General features: G+C 46.6%; 1 long non-coding RNA gene across 2 annotated transcripts; it reads left to right on the top strand.

Moving 5' to 3' along the window:
* The first annotated feature begins 2,870 nt into the window (after nucleotides 1-2,870).
* On the top strand, nucleotides 2,871-15,132 carry LOC149998648 (uncharacterized). Of its 2 annotated transcripts, XR_016514157.1 has the most exons (5): nucleotides 5,493-5,547; nucleotides 7,678-7,760; nucleotides 8,337-8,451; nucleotides 11,938-12,108; nucleotides 15,017-15,132. It is a non-coding gene; the product is annotated as an uncharacterized LOC149998648 (long non-coding RNA). The 2 variants fall into 2 exon arrangements; XR_016514158.1 differs by lacking the exons at nucleotides 5,493-5,547; nucleotides 7,678-7,760 and adding an exon at nucleotides 2,871-2,940.
* Nucleotides 15,133-16,480: the final 1,348 nt, after the last annotated feature.

The following is a 16,480-nucleotide window of genomic DNA, read 5'->3' as shown; positions in this document are numbered from 1 at the left end:
AATGCAGACCGTGGCTGCTAGACTCCGGTTATGAATTTGGGCCCAGTCAACCACAAGAAGTACTTCTTGGAGGATATATTTCTTCTGGGAGTTCACTGAGCCTTCCTTGCATTAGGAGAGAAGGGAACTTAGCAGAGCAGTGAGGAGAGACCTTCATGGGCAACTGTCACCAAAATCCCCCCAAGTCCTGGTCAGTTTCCTGACCCTCTCATTTAAGTTAGACCCCTCCCCACCCTCCACTCCCACCACCATCACATTCTCTACTACTGCTGGACCTGAGAATATCTGTCAGTAGCGTTTCTCACAATAGGTAATTGCATATTTATTCATTTTCATATTAGTTGCCTGGCTCTCCTCCTAGGGCAGAGACCATCTTTGTTTTATTCGGCGATGTGCATTCAGAACCCAGAACAGTGCTGGTGTGAGGCAGATGTTCAAAAACTATTTGTTGAGTGACCGAAGGAGTGAGCAGTGTCCAGGTGACTGATCCTTAAGTTGGGTGATCTTTGTGGCATGTAAATGAATTCCAGTGTGCGCACCCCCTTAACATTTGCATATAGATCAAACGATGTCTGGCTTAATACCAAGGATGGCTCCAAGGGGGAAATAAGGACCATTCCCCAAGAGGTGTCAGAAGGAGTCCTGCTCCCTTGCCTACTGAGGTGAGGGGACTTCTGGTCTGCTTTTACTACAATGAGCCTAAGTCAATGTAGCCCCAGCTCTTTCCTCCCCTCTGCTAGCCCCCGTCAGTGCCCAGCTGGGGGCAGGTCATGCTGGGGCTTGCCCCACTTTGTGCTGCCAGGAGCTCTGGCTGGCTCCCATCAGATATGTGCCTGCTGTTGGCAACCAAGAAGGAAGCAAGCTGTAGCAAGAACAAAGTTCGCCACCCCACCCACCCTCCCCCACGCCCCAGCCAAACTTGCAGTAGTCAGCTGAGGGAAGCCAGCTGGTACTGGGTTAGAGACCCTGCTATTTGCCATCTAATAAGCAGGTGTTTGGGGGCCAGATTATTTTTCAGGATGTTGAAAACAGGGCACGTGTGATACTTTGTTTCTCCTTTGGCCTTGCTGATACCAAGGTTCACCCTAAGGTCAGGCCAACCTGCTTCTTGTAAGGGACACCTTGAAATATAGATGAAGCTCCCAGTGGTGCAACAGACTGGTGCACTTCCCTACCCTTCACCACCCATTCTTCTTGATGCCATTATTTGTGTATGAACTGTGAAACCTCTGATAAATGTCATTAGGGACAATAAATGGAGCCAGGAGACTCCTCACTGGGGCCTCAACAAGATGCATCACAGCCAGAGTGGGCCTCTTCTGGGGCCTTTTCAATGGAATGAAATGAATCTAGAGAAGGGAAACAAAGTTCTCCTTGTTCCCATGAGCCTTTATATCAGAGATTAGCACATCTAGAGATGCTGGTCATTTTTTTTTATTTTTATTTTCACTAGTCTCAGTGGCCGGGATGGCTTTGGTTTGCCCTCACATTTCCCAGCCTTTTATTTTCTGGAAAGTTTATTGATCATGTACTATATTTCACACACTATACTAGGCATCTTCTCTAAAGCTGTCTCGTTTAATTTATACTAAAACCATTTCAGGAGAGAGTATTATTTCTTTTATATACATGAGAAAATGGAGGTTCAGAAAGGTAGGAAATGTACTAAGTCCTCTCAGCTAAGAGACTGAATCTGAATTTGAACCCAGGTTGTCCGATTCCCGAACTTGAATGTTCTTCCCATCCAGGGCCCACAAAGAACAAGAATTATGAAACAAATTACAGGGTGACCTGACTACCTTGCTTATCTATATAAATCTAATACTAAAGATTGTTTAGTGCGCCTGCTTCTGCTGGAGAGAGACAGAGAAGGGAGAGGCGGCATAAATTTGTTCAATCAGCTCTTGGCACCTTGTCCCATCCAGATAACCCAAGCCTCTCTAAGTAGGCCACCTTGTCACTATAGTGTCAGAGAAAAGGTGACCTTGGTAGGGTCTAACCCTAGCTTGGCCCACTCCTTCCTTCCAGGGTAGTTGAAGGATCTGCATTAAGAAACACATTTTTACAGCTTTGCCTAGGAATATCTGTGGTAATAAGAGCTCCAATAAAATCAAAGTCAGCCTGCATGCTTCTCTCCTGCCCTAAACCAGCGGCAGCTCGGAAAGATAGAAACCCCAAAGCAGTGCTTTGTCTCGAAGGCCAACGACTTAGTCGCCCCAACTCTCTCTGGCTGCTCTTTCTGCCTGAGGGCCACAGGTCCGCAGCAGCCCTGCTCCCGGAAGTTTACTGCTTCCGTATTTGAGACGTGTTACTGAACTGTAATCATCCTGTGAGTGGAACCAGCCAGAGCAGTGGCTATTAATAGGGAGGTGGAGAACGCTGACTCAGGAGGAAGCTGACCTAGGCCAGAGAGGGGAGCCTGGCCCCCCTGGCCTACAATCCTCTGTAAGAGGTCAGCGAGCCAGCCAGAGACTGCGCTCCGCTGGTTCCTGGGCTGGAGTCAGCACTCGCTGGATGTCTCAACGCTGGGAACGGGAGCCTGAAGCTGTCCCAGGCAAAGGGGTATATAGACGTCTTTCCCAGGTCCTTGGGGAGTCTCAGAGCCCAGAGAACAAATAGTGTGAACAGCCAGAACACAGCAGAGCAGCAGCTCTTCCCTCGTGATGTCATCAGCTGGTGAGACGTGGAAAGGGGCGCTGGGGCTCCATGTCTGTGGCCTCCCCGCACTGGGAAGCCAGTGCTGACCCCGCCCTCCGCTGGCCAGAGCTCCCTGGCCAGCTGTTGGCAGAGACCTCTGCGTAGGGAGATTCTATTTCTGGCTTCTTGATAAGGCTTGGGGAAGTGGGTGGAAGCAGAAGTGAAGGCCCGCAGAGAGGTGAAGGTCTGCACGAATGAAGGGCAGGGCGCAGAAAGGCCTAATAACGTCCCAGGAAGTTTCCAGTAAGTTCTGTAAACACAATGCATTTCTCACGGAGCTAAGATTGGAGTCATTTGGTAGACTTGTCACCGTCCGGTAGATAGAAGTAGGATAGATTCCAAAATCTGGCCCACGGTGCAGCAGAGGGAAAACAGAACTGCTCCCGGACATTGGGTTCATGGGATCCCTCCCTCGGCACCAGGCTCTGAACACATGCTCCCTGTACGCTGCTACATCTCGTCGCCACCAACGCACGGGGGCCATTTAAAAAGGTCAAGTGACAGTCACACATCAAAGGTGAGACTAAAACGCAGGTCTGCCTGAGAGGCCAGAGGGAAAGCCAGGCTGCAGTGAGCGGCCCGTGTGCTCGAGGTGCGTCCCCGTCTTTCCGGTCGCTTCCGCCTGGCCCCTGCCGTCGCTCCCTCTGTCACCAGTGCAACACCCACACTGCGGTCAGGCGCATGAACGCCTGTTGCTGGGGGTGCTGAGGGGCTGGGGGGTGCCGTGTTGCCATCTCCCCGCCTCCTTTGTTTCGTTGCTCGGGGAATCCTAGGCACGCTGGCTCAGAGGAGAAGATCTGTTTTGGTACCTGGATCTTGGAAGAAGGAGGCTCAGATGGAGACAGGATTTGGGATATTTCCCTCTTCCTTTCTAAAAACATTTATTACGCACCTATTGGGCTCAGTTCTGGGTGACCTGGGCACTTTCGGACTATAGAACAATTTAATAACAGTATTAATCTGGTATTTTTTCTACCGTTTTTCACATAGCCTAGGAACTATCTACATGTGTATGTCTCTCTAGAGTTGCACAGGGATCATAATCTCCATACTCACATGTATCTACAAATACCTGTTCACTGGGAAGAAAGAAGTGGCTGTCCCGTAACTGCCTGTTACATGGGTCACTTCCTAAACCTGAAGGAGATCCCCGGACCCCAGACACCAGGGAAGGGTTTCAGCCCCCAGCAGTCAAGAGACCCCACAAACAGAACTGGAACCAGACCAGGCTTATGGGAACGTGTTCATCATTTTATAGCCACATTATACTCCATCCTGAGAGGGCCGGAGAGCCCTTCCCAAGCTCTCAAGCAAGCAGATAACCTAAGCTATTGTTTGGAGGCCTTATGTACACTTTTGGAAATTCTTGTTTCTTCCTGTTTTGAAAGGCACACAAACAGCTTAGCAGCAATAAGAAACAGGCTGGTGGTAGCATCCAGGTTCAGACATCTGCCTCCTCTCGCTGCAGTCGAAGTTAATTAATTCTCACTGTGCCTTGAACTAGGTCACCTGCAGGTCTGTGCTGGGCCTGACCTGGCTGTCAGGGGAAGCATTTCTAAACTGGTTCTTCCTGTGTTGTCCTGTGCAGGGCTGTGGAGCAGGAGATATATTTCACCTTTGCGTGGGAACGTCTCCCCTCTTCTCCTCCGGGGATGTGGCCATTTTCAGATCTGTGGGTGGGGAGGAAAGTCTTCTCGTCCAAAAATAATCTCTTTCTGCAGTGGGGTTGGAAGCTGGACCACGCTGCTAGCACTATTTTTACCCAGCTCGCAGTTCAGGGCGTAAATAGCAACTCTGGTTGCTTTTTTTTTCCCACAGCTGACAACAGAGTCTACCTCTTCCAGCCAGGGGCATCCTGGCATTTTGCACACAAGGGACAAGACAGAAGTTGCCCTCCGTCCCGGGGGATGAGCCCTTGACCATGGGGCCGGTGTACAAGCTATGGCATCTCCATGGTTCTGTCACCTTGGTCTCTTCTGGAAACACTAGGTCCCTTGAGAGCTGCTCAGCTCAGGCTGATTTATAGAAGCCAACGTGGGACCCTGGGGGAAAAGCAGACCCATAAATCTCTGTGCGAGCTCGCTGAGGGTTCCAGGGGCTGGAGCGGCTCTGGGCTGCAGCTGGCCGTCTCCCTCCCCTCTCCCTGTTACATTAACAAGCACTTCCTCCAAGCTTGCTGCCCTTGGAGGGTTTTTTGTTTTTGTGGGGTTTTTTTTCCCCCAAACCCACCCAATCAGGATAATGAGGAAAGACAGAAAAAATATCCACTCGAGGCTGCCCAGATGACAGAATATCTCTGAAAATATATGCCCCCTAGTTATCAAGTAATTGGAGACTCCACAGTCTTCAGAATTGGAAAGTGTCACTTAGAGGGCCTGGTGAGGGGACTGACTCCCTGTCGCAGGTGAGCAGAGCCTTGGGTTATGTCACCAATTGGCTTGGGCCAGGTGGGAAGTTCAGCTTCACAGAGGACCCCTCCTTGGTACCGTTGATGAGGGAGATAAACCAAAGACTGGGATGTGCACATTCCAGTTGCCGATTCCCTGTTGCTTCTCTGCTGGAGAAGAACAGACTTCAGTGGCTTTTACGCTGAAGCCAAGTTTCTTACCCAAATCTTTCCCTGGGGTCCTTGGTCTGAAATTAGAAAGGAGAGGTATTGAGTCAGCAGGAAAATCGCGCTTCATTATGAATTACACAGCACTGCTCATCCCTTTCCTTTAGGTACTCGTCAGTCAATCATTAGTCAATCAGATATCTACCATGGACTCTGAGCTGGCATTTAGCACATGGTTTGAGTTTCAGGTTCTTCCAGCAGATGATGTGTAGGGTAAGAAAAAGATTGGAGGACAGGTAAGCAGCTGTGTTATCCCCAAATCTGCTTTTTTTTGGAAATGGTTTCTGTGCAGTTCCTTGGAATTGATTCTGGGCAGTTGTTAATTGCAAAACTCACTGCCAGTTATTGATAGCTCAAGTGGCACTGGAGGGCTCCTGATGGTAAAAATAGGGGCAGGTAATAGATGAGAAAATAGTTTTGTATTTGAGAAGAGAGGGTGGGAACATATTGTCTTGATCTGCTGTGTTGCAGGTTTCCATTGCCAGCTTGGGGCCTCGCCCATGACTGGCAAGCTAAGCTTACTTAGTGACCTCCAGTATCAAGTCCCCCAGGGAGCTGTCTTAGCAGCCAGACCAGAGGAGATCCACGCTGGGCTTAGGGCATCCTGGCTCTCCCTGTGCTTAGTTGCATTAAACAGCTAACACCACAGTTTTCAGTTAAAAACCATTGAATTTTAGATGTACTGTTGGCTAATTTGGGAGGTCATTATTGCCCCATTGATCTGGTAATTCACTTGTCCACCAAACTTCAAATTTACAAACAATGGTGTTTTTTTTTTCCCCTTTGGAAAACCTCTTAAAATCTGGATGGTAAATGTCTACCTTAAACAAAAATAACTAAAGCAGGAAAAGGGTTCTGGGTAAGTAAATCCAAAAGCATGTGACAGAAAGTCACATTGTTTGACCATTTGTTTTGAAGCATGCTCTCAGCCCCAGCCTTGACTTTGAGGAAATTGGGAACATGGTAACAGCTTCCTGGCTAGTATTTCCCTAGATTTCCTGGAATTCACTGTGAAGTGCTATTTCCCATGTGCCACCAAGGAGTTAAACTTGGCTGTGCTCTCCTGGTGACAAAGAGGCACAGTGTGGCTCTGAGATCGTCCAGAAAGAAACTGACGGGTGTGAGGTTTCATTGCTCTTGAAATGCCTTTGACGGCACAGTAAGTGGTGAGTGAGCACAGAGATTATTACCACCTAGCGCCTCTGGTTGTGGAATTTTATCGTGAATCTTTGCTTCTTCCTTTGACTTTTGCATGATTCTAAACAGACTCTAACTTCTTCGGGAGCTTGATATTACTGTGATGTGTCACTTATTTCATGGAGAATATTTTAGCAAACCAACTCCACTCTTTGAAAAATAACCCACAGCCGAATCAACAGACCTGACCAAGTCTCACTTGACACGTTCTAGGGAGACCCCATCTTCCCACTCTGGCTGTGTCCCTCCTTGTGAAAGAGCCCAATTAGCCTACTGCGCCTGGCTTCCTCCACCCCCTCATTCTTCTCTGGGGAGAAGTGGCTTAATATGACTGATGAGTTTGGAAGGAGAAACTGTGCTTCCTACCATATTCTCGTTCTTTCTTTTTGGGAGTCAACACTGCTCCCTCTGGGTGGGAAGGGGACCCGTTCTGGCCAAGTCTGTCTAATTCTGAGGTTGGGTATTGGGAAGCTCACTGGCTTGATAATATAAGCCACATCCTCTAACATCAGCTTTATTAGTAATAAAGGTTATTTATTAGTAGTAATAAAGGTTAGTTTTATTAGTAATAAAGGTTAATAAAAGCTTTATTAGTAATAAAGTTTATTTTTGGTCCTCCTCTAGGTTATTGCCATCTTCTAATTCAGTTAAAAACTCACAGAAAGGTTGGGGGGTGCTGCTATTTTGGGGCCTTCTCAAAGACCCCGATGTAATGTATTTCCTGGGAGACTTCCTGGTGGGGTGAGATCCTGGCTTCTAGAGCCACATCACTATTTTTCTGCAGAACAACAGGTTCCTTAGTAGTCACATTGGTAAAGGGGAGTTTATAGAAGGTGCTTCTTCCAGCTGAAATGTATTCATGCAAAACGTATTTATTGCATGCCTGCTCTGTGCCAGGGGGTACGATGGTGATCAAGACAGATGCAATCTCTTCTGTCACATTGTTTATAATCCAACTAAGGCTCATCAGTTAGAAAGTTTAATGTTCCAAGTGAAATAAAACAACCTCAACAGGCTAAAACCATAAAAAGAATCTATTGGCTCATGAGGGCTGCAGGTACAGTGTGATCCAGGACTCAAACAACAGGGATCCATGTCTTGGCTCTGCTTCCTCTGGGTGGATTCATTCTTTCATTGTCTGTGATGCAGCCCTTCCTCACTCTTGGCAGCTTCCAGCTCTCCACTGTGGCTGTAGCAGAAATAAGATGTGCCACTGACCAAGCTGAGAAGAGTCCAAGTCCCAACATTCTCGGTAAACTCCTGAGGTGCTCTCCGATTAGATCATTTCAGGTCACAGGCTGTCCCTAAAACAACTGGGTTCAGTGCAATCAGATGGGTTTGAACCTGGGGGCCCATCCCTGCATGAAAGACAGTGGGTCCTTCCCACATCGCTCAGAAATGCGAGGACCTATCAGGAACAGAGAAGGACAGCAGGCAATAATGTTCTATGACAGAGGAAAAAAAACAAGAAATAAAATGATCATTCTGCTCTGAGGGAACAATTTAACCTGCAGAAAACACAGACATCCCATTATTACCTGGGAAATCAAGCCCAGACCTGAAAAGCCAGAGCTTTGGATTCCAAAATCTGTGCAGGGCCCCTCTACACAATGGGCCCGTGGGAAAGTTGTGGAGGTGAACAGACTTTGCTCCTTGATTGGGCCCCGCAGGAACGGCCCTGGTGTTGCATTTTCCTGCTCTGTGAACACTTCTCTCTTTTGGAAAGGAGGATAAGGAGCCTGAGAGGGTTGCCAGTAGTATAGAAACAACGCACCTGTGACTAAATAAGTCCACTCCGTCTGTCGATGTGTGTTTGTTATTCCTCCAGACTTGAGGACATTCAGGTACAAGTGGGAAAACAGGCGCCGCACGGGGGCCCGTCAGCACCACAGGCACTTGGAGCTGTGAAGATACACAGGCCTTCAGAGTTCTCAGTTCAAAAGGTGTGTGTGAAACAATGTGTGACCCCAAGGAATTGAGAGTGTGCAGAAATGCAGTCAAACCCGCAGGGCGGGGAGGGTGTGCCCGCTGGGTACCGCGTAGTTCTTGAGAGACATGAGTGCTGGCCAAGCTACTCAAAAGTACCGCTGGGGCCTGGGCAATCCTTTACATCCTCATCCAACAAACGTTTATTGGGTACTTTCTATAGAAGAGGCAACAGTGGGAACCCATAATCAGTTAGGAGGCTGCCACTTAAATCCTTTTTAGAAAAGAGAAGGGATCTTCCTTTACAAGTAGGTAAATTCTTACAAGAAACCAGATCACTAAATGCAAAGCTACAGTGAACTAAAGATCTAATATTATACCAGAGATAGAAGGTGAAAACTAATTTGATTTTGGGGTAGGAGTTGGGAAAGGAGTGGGCCATGCCTGGATCTGAGTGAGTCTTTCATTAAGGCACGAACAAATATATAGGGTTCAACTGAAAGATTGCAGTCAGTTACAGCGGAACCTTGGTTCTTGAACTTAATTCATTCCTGAAGGCTGTTTGAGAAGCAATTTATTTGAAAACTAAATCCTGTTCATACTGGCATGTTCTCTCCTTTGTCTCCTGAGAGACGCATAACGAACCATACAGGTACCAGCAAGAAAAGGCTGTTGGGTCGAGAACCAAAGTTGTTGTTGTTGTTTTTAAAGATTTTATTTATTTATTTTTAGAGAGAACGGAAGGGAGGGAGAAAGAGAAGGAGAGAAACACCAATGTGTGGTTGCCTCTCAATTCAGGACCTGGCCCGCAACCCAGGCATGTGCCCTGACTGGGAATCGAACCAGTGATGCTTCGGTTCTCAGGCCAGCACTCAGTCCACTGAGTCACACCAGTGAGACCCAAAGTTGTTTCTGACAACTGAGATATTTTTTTCTGAGAACAACTTGGTGGAGAACTAAACTGTTTGAGATGGGAGAGACTCGAGAACCGGGGTTTGAATGTATACGGCCTTTTTTACGATGACAGTATGCATTCAATATTGTTCCCTACTAGTTTCAGATGCACAGCAGAGTGGTTAGACCATCAGGTACCTTACAGAGTGGTCCCCTGATGTTTCCAGGACCCACCTGGCCCCATACATAATTGTTATGATATTATTGACAGTATTCCCTATGTTGTAATACTGTACATGCCTGTGACCGTTCTGTAACTGCCAGTCTGCAGTTCTCAGCCCCCTCACCTTTTTCACCCAGCCCCACAACACCCCTCCCCTCGCACACAGTCTTTTTTTGGTCTCCAAAATAAATATGCCTCAGTCCCCGGAACACCCGACAGCAGCAGTTTATTTGTACCTTTCTTACTGTTTTTATCCTGACTCATATCCCGGTCAATTACTTACTCATTTAATTATTCGGTCAGTCACTCATTGCACATTCATGGCGAGCTGGAGATGCACCAACTACTGTGTCAAAGGCCAAGATACAAAAGACAGTGAGCTCCTTCTAGGAGCTCAGTCCAGCAGGGAGGGAGGCACATAAAAAAATAATTACAACGTGAGCGGTGCTGTAAGGGAAGCATGCCCTGAGTGCCTAGAGCTAAAGTCTTCCCAAGGGAGGTGACGTCTGGGTGGAGCTCGGAGATAAACAGGACGTTTCTAGGCTGAAATTTCTAGCATCTGGAAAGTCCCCAAAGAAGGAGCCAGCCTGATGCGCTGAGGAAACGGTAGAGCTAAGATGTGTAGGGAGAATGTCAGAGAGGAGGTTGAGAAGGTACATGGGATAAAAGGTGAGCCCCACAAAGCCTTGTAGGTCTTGCTGTGGTCTTTGGACTTTATTGTATGGATAGAAGGGAATTGTTAAAGGGTATTAAATAAAGGAGGGACCATACATATTATGTTCGGGCTTTAAAAGGACATTTTAGCAACGGTCTGAAGGAAGGGTTATCCTGGGGCGGGATTGGAAGCCAAGAAATCAACAGGAAGGCTATTCAACACACTAGGTGAGTCCTGGGAGGTGTGACATTCAGGAGGGCAAGCCCCACTGGCTGTTAGAAGTATGTGTCCAGAGTTGATGAGAGAGATGGAAGCTAGGGAAGGACAGGGACTTAGGTAGGGGCTAAAGCCATGGAATTAAGTGGCACCAACCAGACAAGTAAAGGGCCACCCAAAGGCCCCGGTACAGTACTTTGCATAAAGTGGGCACTCTCTATGTAGAAATTTACAGACACACACATAGATATACCGCTTTGGAGGTTGTTAGTAGCAGCTACATATCCCAAGACCTCAAGTTTGGAGCATCTGCAATTTTAAACACTTATTTTAGGGTCGAATGGGCCATAAAGAAGGTACAGCCAGCTCACTAAGAGTCAGAGATTCTAGCCTTCTGCTAAATGTTATCTAAAAACTGTTATCATCTTGTGTATGTTTTTGCGTTTGGTCTTCCAGGGAAGATACTATAAAATGAGGAAGCTGGGGAAATACAGTTTATCAGAACGGGGGAGTGCAGTCACAGTTGCTGGAACACAGAAATTGGTGTCAATGTGTTTGACCTTTAGAAAAGTCACTCTGAGGGCAACTTCGTGGTGTTTTAGGAACTAAGCAATGTCTTCTTCAAATGTCATATACTTACAGTTTGCATTTGCTCATTCTTTCAACAAACATTGCTCGAGCACTTCATACGTTCTAGACACTGTTGCAGGGACAAACGGCATTGTCCATCCCTCAGGGAACACAGACAAGGGAATACAATGAAAATACACTGTGAAGTGCTATTGTCTGAGGTAAGCACTGTGTGAGCTCAAGACAGAGAAGGACAGCCAACACAGAGGAGAGGCAATGAGGGTGGCAACAAGGTTCGAGAAGTCTTTCCAGAAGAGACAATGCCTGAGGCAGGCGAAACAAGGAGGGGATGAGGTTCCAGATCAACGGGCGAGCAACTGTAAAAGCAAGGAAGAACAGAATTCATTATGGCTGAACACGGAGGGGAATGGCAACAGGTGGGCAGGGGCCTCACCCTAGAGGCCTTTCCATGGAGTTTGAACGTTAGCCTGAAAGCAATGGAGGGCCACAAAGAATTCTTATAGAGGACTTCAAAAGAAGTCTTGTTTTTTGTTTTTCTTTTTCCTATTCTTTCTCCCTCTCTCTCCATCCCTATTCCTCTTTACTGCTTGTCTTCCACCCACCTCCTTCTCTTTTTTCTTCCTTCTTATAAGCATGGTTTGGGAAAATTTACCTTATCTGGCCTATACCTAAAGGGCAAGGGATTTATTTATGGTTTGTTCATGCTTGCATTGGGCAAAAAATAGGAGTTATAGATCCCTGACACCTGACTTTCGATGGCACGAAGACTCAAAGTGAGAGGATGCCAAAATGATTCGTATCACCCAGAGACTCTCCCTCCGCGGAGCCCAGGCGATGCCTGCGCTGGTGTTCAGTTTTCACGAGGGGGTTAGTACTCCCGAGATGTGGGCAGGAGTCCTAACTGAAGAGATGTCTACACTCTAGGTACTTAAAATGGGGTCCCTGGACCTGAAGAATCTGCAATACCCAGGAGCTGGTTAGAGAAGCAGAATCTCAAGCCCCACCCAAAACCTACTGAACCAGAATCCGCACTTTTAACCAGATGCCTGGGTGATTCCCATGCGCCTTCCAGTTTGAAAAGCCCTGATCTACAAGGTAGGAAAACTGCTCAGCTGGTAAACCTTGTTTCACCATGTTGCTATCATGACTGATAATGAAATCAGTTTGTCGACCTCTATGATTATAAATCTCTGTCCAAAAGTAAACTCAATTTAGGGGTTAAACCTTTTGTACCCTCCTGATCATTTCTGAGAAGTCTCCTTGGAACAAATGATGTTAAGATCTCTTTAAATAAAGGGCTTGATCTCTGGCTGAAGGATGAAAGAAAATTCGTTTTATTTTTCTTTTGTGGCAAAATTCACATAATATAAATTTACCATTTAGCCATTTTTATAACTTTTTTTTTTATCCTTACCCAAGGACATGCTTATTGATTTCAGAGAGAGGGGAACGGAAGGAGAGAAAGAGGGAGAGAAACATCGATTGTGCAACTGAGGCATGTGTCCTGACCAGGAATCGAACCAGTGAGCTTTCGGTTTATAGGACAGTGCTCCAACTACCTGAGCCACACCAGGCAGGGCAGTTCAGTAGCAATAAGTACATTCACATAGTTGTGCAACCATCACCACCATCCATATCCAGAACTTTTTCATCTTCTCAAACTGAAACTCTACCCGTTAAACAATAACCCCTCCTACCCCCTTCCCAAAGTCCCTGGTAACCACCAGTCTACCTTCTGTCCGTGTGAACTTAAGTACGTTAAGTACTTCATATAAGTGAAACCATGTAGGATTTTTCCTTTTGTGGCTGACTTACTTCACTTGGCATAATGTCTTCGCGTTTCATCCGTGCTGTTGCTTGCATCAGAATTTCTTTTTAAAGCTGAATAATACTCTATTGTATATGTCACACTTTGTTTACGATTTGTGTATCAATGGACACTTGGGTTGCTTGTATGTTTGAGCTATTGTGAGTCATGCTGCTATGGACACGGGTGTAGAAAGATTTGTTCTTATAACCAGCATTCATGCCAGGCGTGACGCTTCCCTCTCCCAGGTTCTCCGCATTCTTTCCTAGAGGCATGCCACAATAAACATTGTAAAATTCCCAGTTAACGGACGTTCTCGACGAATTTTCTTGAACGTATCAAGTCTCTAGCTGACTTCTCATTAAGAAAAGGGAATTTGTTGTCGTTGGGAGCGAAATGTCTGTTTCATTTAGTGTTTCTGCCTGGGAGTGAAGGCCTCCTGAATATAAATGCAGAGCCAGAGCCAAGACATTAATTTGTGAAACTCAAGTATTGATTTGGTGACGCCATTGCCTTCCCTTGATGCTATTCCTATCAACCAAAATTACCTCTATGAATACAGAAAGCATTTTCTCCAGGTGCACCTGGCAGCTGGTGACAAGCTCAATGCTGATAGGCTCTGACAGAGATGAGCAGTCAGCTCATCTCTGGGTAATTGCCCCCTCCACCCCCCACCAAGGGCGTTGCTGGGCAAAGAAATGTGCGCTCTGAAGCAATAGGGCAGATACCCACGCGGACAGACTCAGGGCTCCATTCTGACCTCAGCAACTTGCAACATGGCTCAGAGAAGGGGATAGACTCCCTGAGCTTATGGTGGAATTATTCTAAAGAATTATCTAAAGTATGTATCGCCTCCACATGATCCAATTTCTCTTCGGGAGCCTCCAATTTACTTTGGTACTGTTTCAGGAAGCTGTGAGAAGACATTCCTGTTGTTACAGGGTGAAAAGAAAGGGGCCCCCAAAATTTGGGGGATGGGACTCAGTAGAGCACAGCCATTTTTCCTAAGGGATGCCTCTGCATATCTATGGGGGGTAGCTAGTGTCTTAGTTACGCTAATAGCTGCGGTTCTTCCACGGTGCCAAGGAGCTAGGAGGGACTCTGGCCATAGAACGGTGACAAGAGTTTATGGGGCCTGCTCAAGTTTCTTCGAATGGCCAGAACCCAGTTACCACATCCACTGCGTCACAGGCCACGGTCAGGAATTTAAAAATAAGGCAGCAGCCATTAGAAGGGAGAACCATTTTGGCCCTTTGCAAGTACTGTTAAACTTTGTAGCACAATTAGTTGCTGATCATATATATTTGTTCAAGAAGTCAGAATTCCTTATTGGTGTGCTTTTAAAAGGATTATTAGCAAAAGAGTTATGCCTGTTAAAAAAAAAAAAAGAAAAGAAAAAAAGAAGGTAGAACCATGTGGTTTGTAAGGAGGTAAAGAGAGGGGCCATGTGGTCCGAGAGAAGGAAGGGGCAACTATTCAGTCTGTAGGAATAGTCTGGCCATGTGGCCTGGGCGAGTAAGAAAGTTGCAGCTGCTGCTTTAACCGTGCCGACTTCAGCGGACTTCAAAGCCTGGACTTTTGGAACTCAGGATAGGCTGAACGAACTCTGTTAAAACTTGGACTTGCCCTGGCTGGTGTGGCTCAGTGGATTGAGCGCCGGCCTGTGAACAAAAGGGTCGCAGGTTCGAGTCCCAGTCAGGGCTTATGCCTGGGTTGCAGGCCAGGTCCCCAGTTGGGGGCGCGCGAGAGGCAACCACATATAGGTGTTTCTCTCCCTCTCTTCCTTCCTTCCTCCCTTCTCTCCAAAAATAAATAAAAAAAATATTTTTAAAAAACACACACAAAAAAAACCTGGACTTCACCATGATCTGGTGCAACATGATGCATGCTTTCCTGGACTATTATAAGGAGGCTGGTGACATTGTACCCCAAATCCTAAAGGAGAGAGCTGACAGATAAGGAATGGGTGACTTCTGGGCATGTTTTTGGCTTATAGCCTTTTAGGGAGCAAGGGAAGTGCTGGGTCCTATAGGAGAACAGGGCTCTGAGCTAAAGTGCTCCCAGCCCCTGCCCCCAGGTTGGAGTAGTGTAAATAAAGACTTGTTTTCCTCAATACTTAATGTTGGGTTTTACTCCAAGGCGCCACGTGAAAGAACCCGCTTTTGCTCGATAACATTCTTATGTGCTTTCCCTCAGGCATCCAGTAGAGGCGCTCTTACACGCTCCGTTTCATACCCTCTACTACATACCATGACAACCCTTGTGGTCATCGGTTACGTGTACGACGAGGAAAGGGTTCCAGTCACACCAGATCATTTGGAAAATAAACACTGAAACTCTGGGTGTCATCTTCTGTGCAATCACTTTTGTTTTGTAAACTATATCTAGAAGTAACGATAAGGGAACAAGCAAGTTCCCCATTTTCACGTTCATTCCTGGCCCTCAAGGATGATTTAACGTTAACTAGAAACAGAAGAAAACACATTTGGGATTCCTTGTTTATGAGATATGATTAAGAGCTTTGCAGAGAAGATTTGTTCAACATTAGGTCCTAGCAGTTTAGGAGAGTCCGCGTGTAAGGAGTTTCCTTTTCCCTGATCATAATAAAACTAGAAATCACCACCAATTAATTGCACAAGAAAGGAAAGGGTGAGGACTTGCCCGGTTTCAATCCAAAGAAGTTTGCATGTTAGTGAACACATCTGCAGAATTCCCAGGAGAATCACTTACTAAACCAAGATATATAAAATGTGATGAAGTTACACATATCATGTGCTGGAAACAGCCAATGAAAGTTTGGGGCCATGCGTAAGATAACAAAATATCTGTAGGCCACTGCCTAGAATTTACAGTATGCCTCCTCCCATGTTTATCCTGACCTGTCCCCTTGAAATGCCCTTCCCCGTCGTTTTCCTCTCTGTTTACACGTGCTTATCAAAACCTCACCACTTGTGGGGACACTGCCCAGATTGACCCCTCTTAACTGTACTCCCTCTTAACTGTACTCATTCTTCTGTACCCTCTTAAAATATGCGTTCTATTTGTCCTGGAGCAGCCCGCACGGCACTAACGACACATTTCATAACGGCCACGTTCATGACATTTTTCGCACGTGTGGTGTGTGCTCCTAAACCAGCATGTAAGCTCCTGAGGTAGGGACCTGGGGGGGGGGGGTGGCATTGTTTGTCTGTTGCTGGTTTTGGCCTTTTCTCTGGGGTGTCCTAAAGCAGTGCTTCCCAAACATCAACGCGCATAGGAATCGACAAATGAAGGCGCTGATTCCATAAGAGTGGGTTGGGCCCAAGAGTCTACATTTCTTTTCTTTTTAGCAAGAGAAAATAGCCAAATTTAATACATGTATGGGAACCCCGCATACACGAGAGAGGAGGAGATCCCATATGCATGAGAGGTTCAGAGACAGAAAGGGAACATGGGTCTGTGAATGAGACGTTCTGAGGTAGAGATGAAGTAAGTGCCCTGGGGGTTTCAAAGGTCATGGCAGAATGATATGAAGAGGGTGATTCTGCATTTCTAACCAGCTACTGGTCAGAAGAGCAAGTTTTGCAGGGCAAGGCCCTGGGACACCCAATATGGTGCTTTGACATAAACAATTAAGACCTTATACGAATAGTTGTCCCCAGGAAAGCTTCTCTCCTGGGG

The sequence above is a fragment of the Furipterus horrens genome, unplaced genomic scaffold, assembly GCF_987537825.1.
Source record: "Furipterus horrens unplaced genomic scaffold, mFurHor1.1.pri manual_scaffold_11, whole genome shotgun sequence".
In the NCBI taxonomy this organism is placed as follows: Eukaryota; Metazoa; Chordata; class Mammalia; order Chiroptera; family Furipteridae; genus Furipterus; species Furipterus horrens.
Note: the sequence above shows the minus strand (reverse complement) of the source record. Positions and strands in the feature narration are given on the sequence as shown.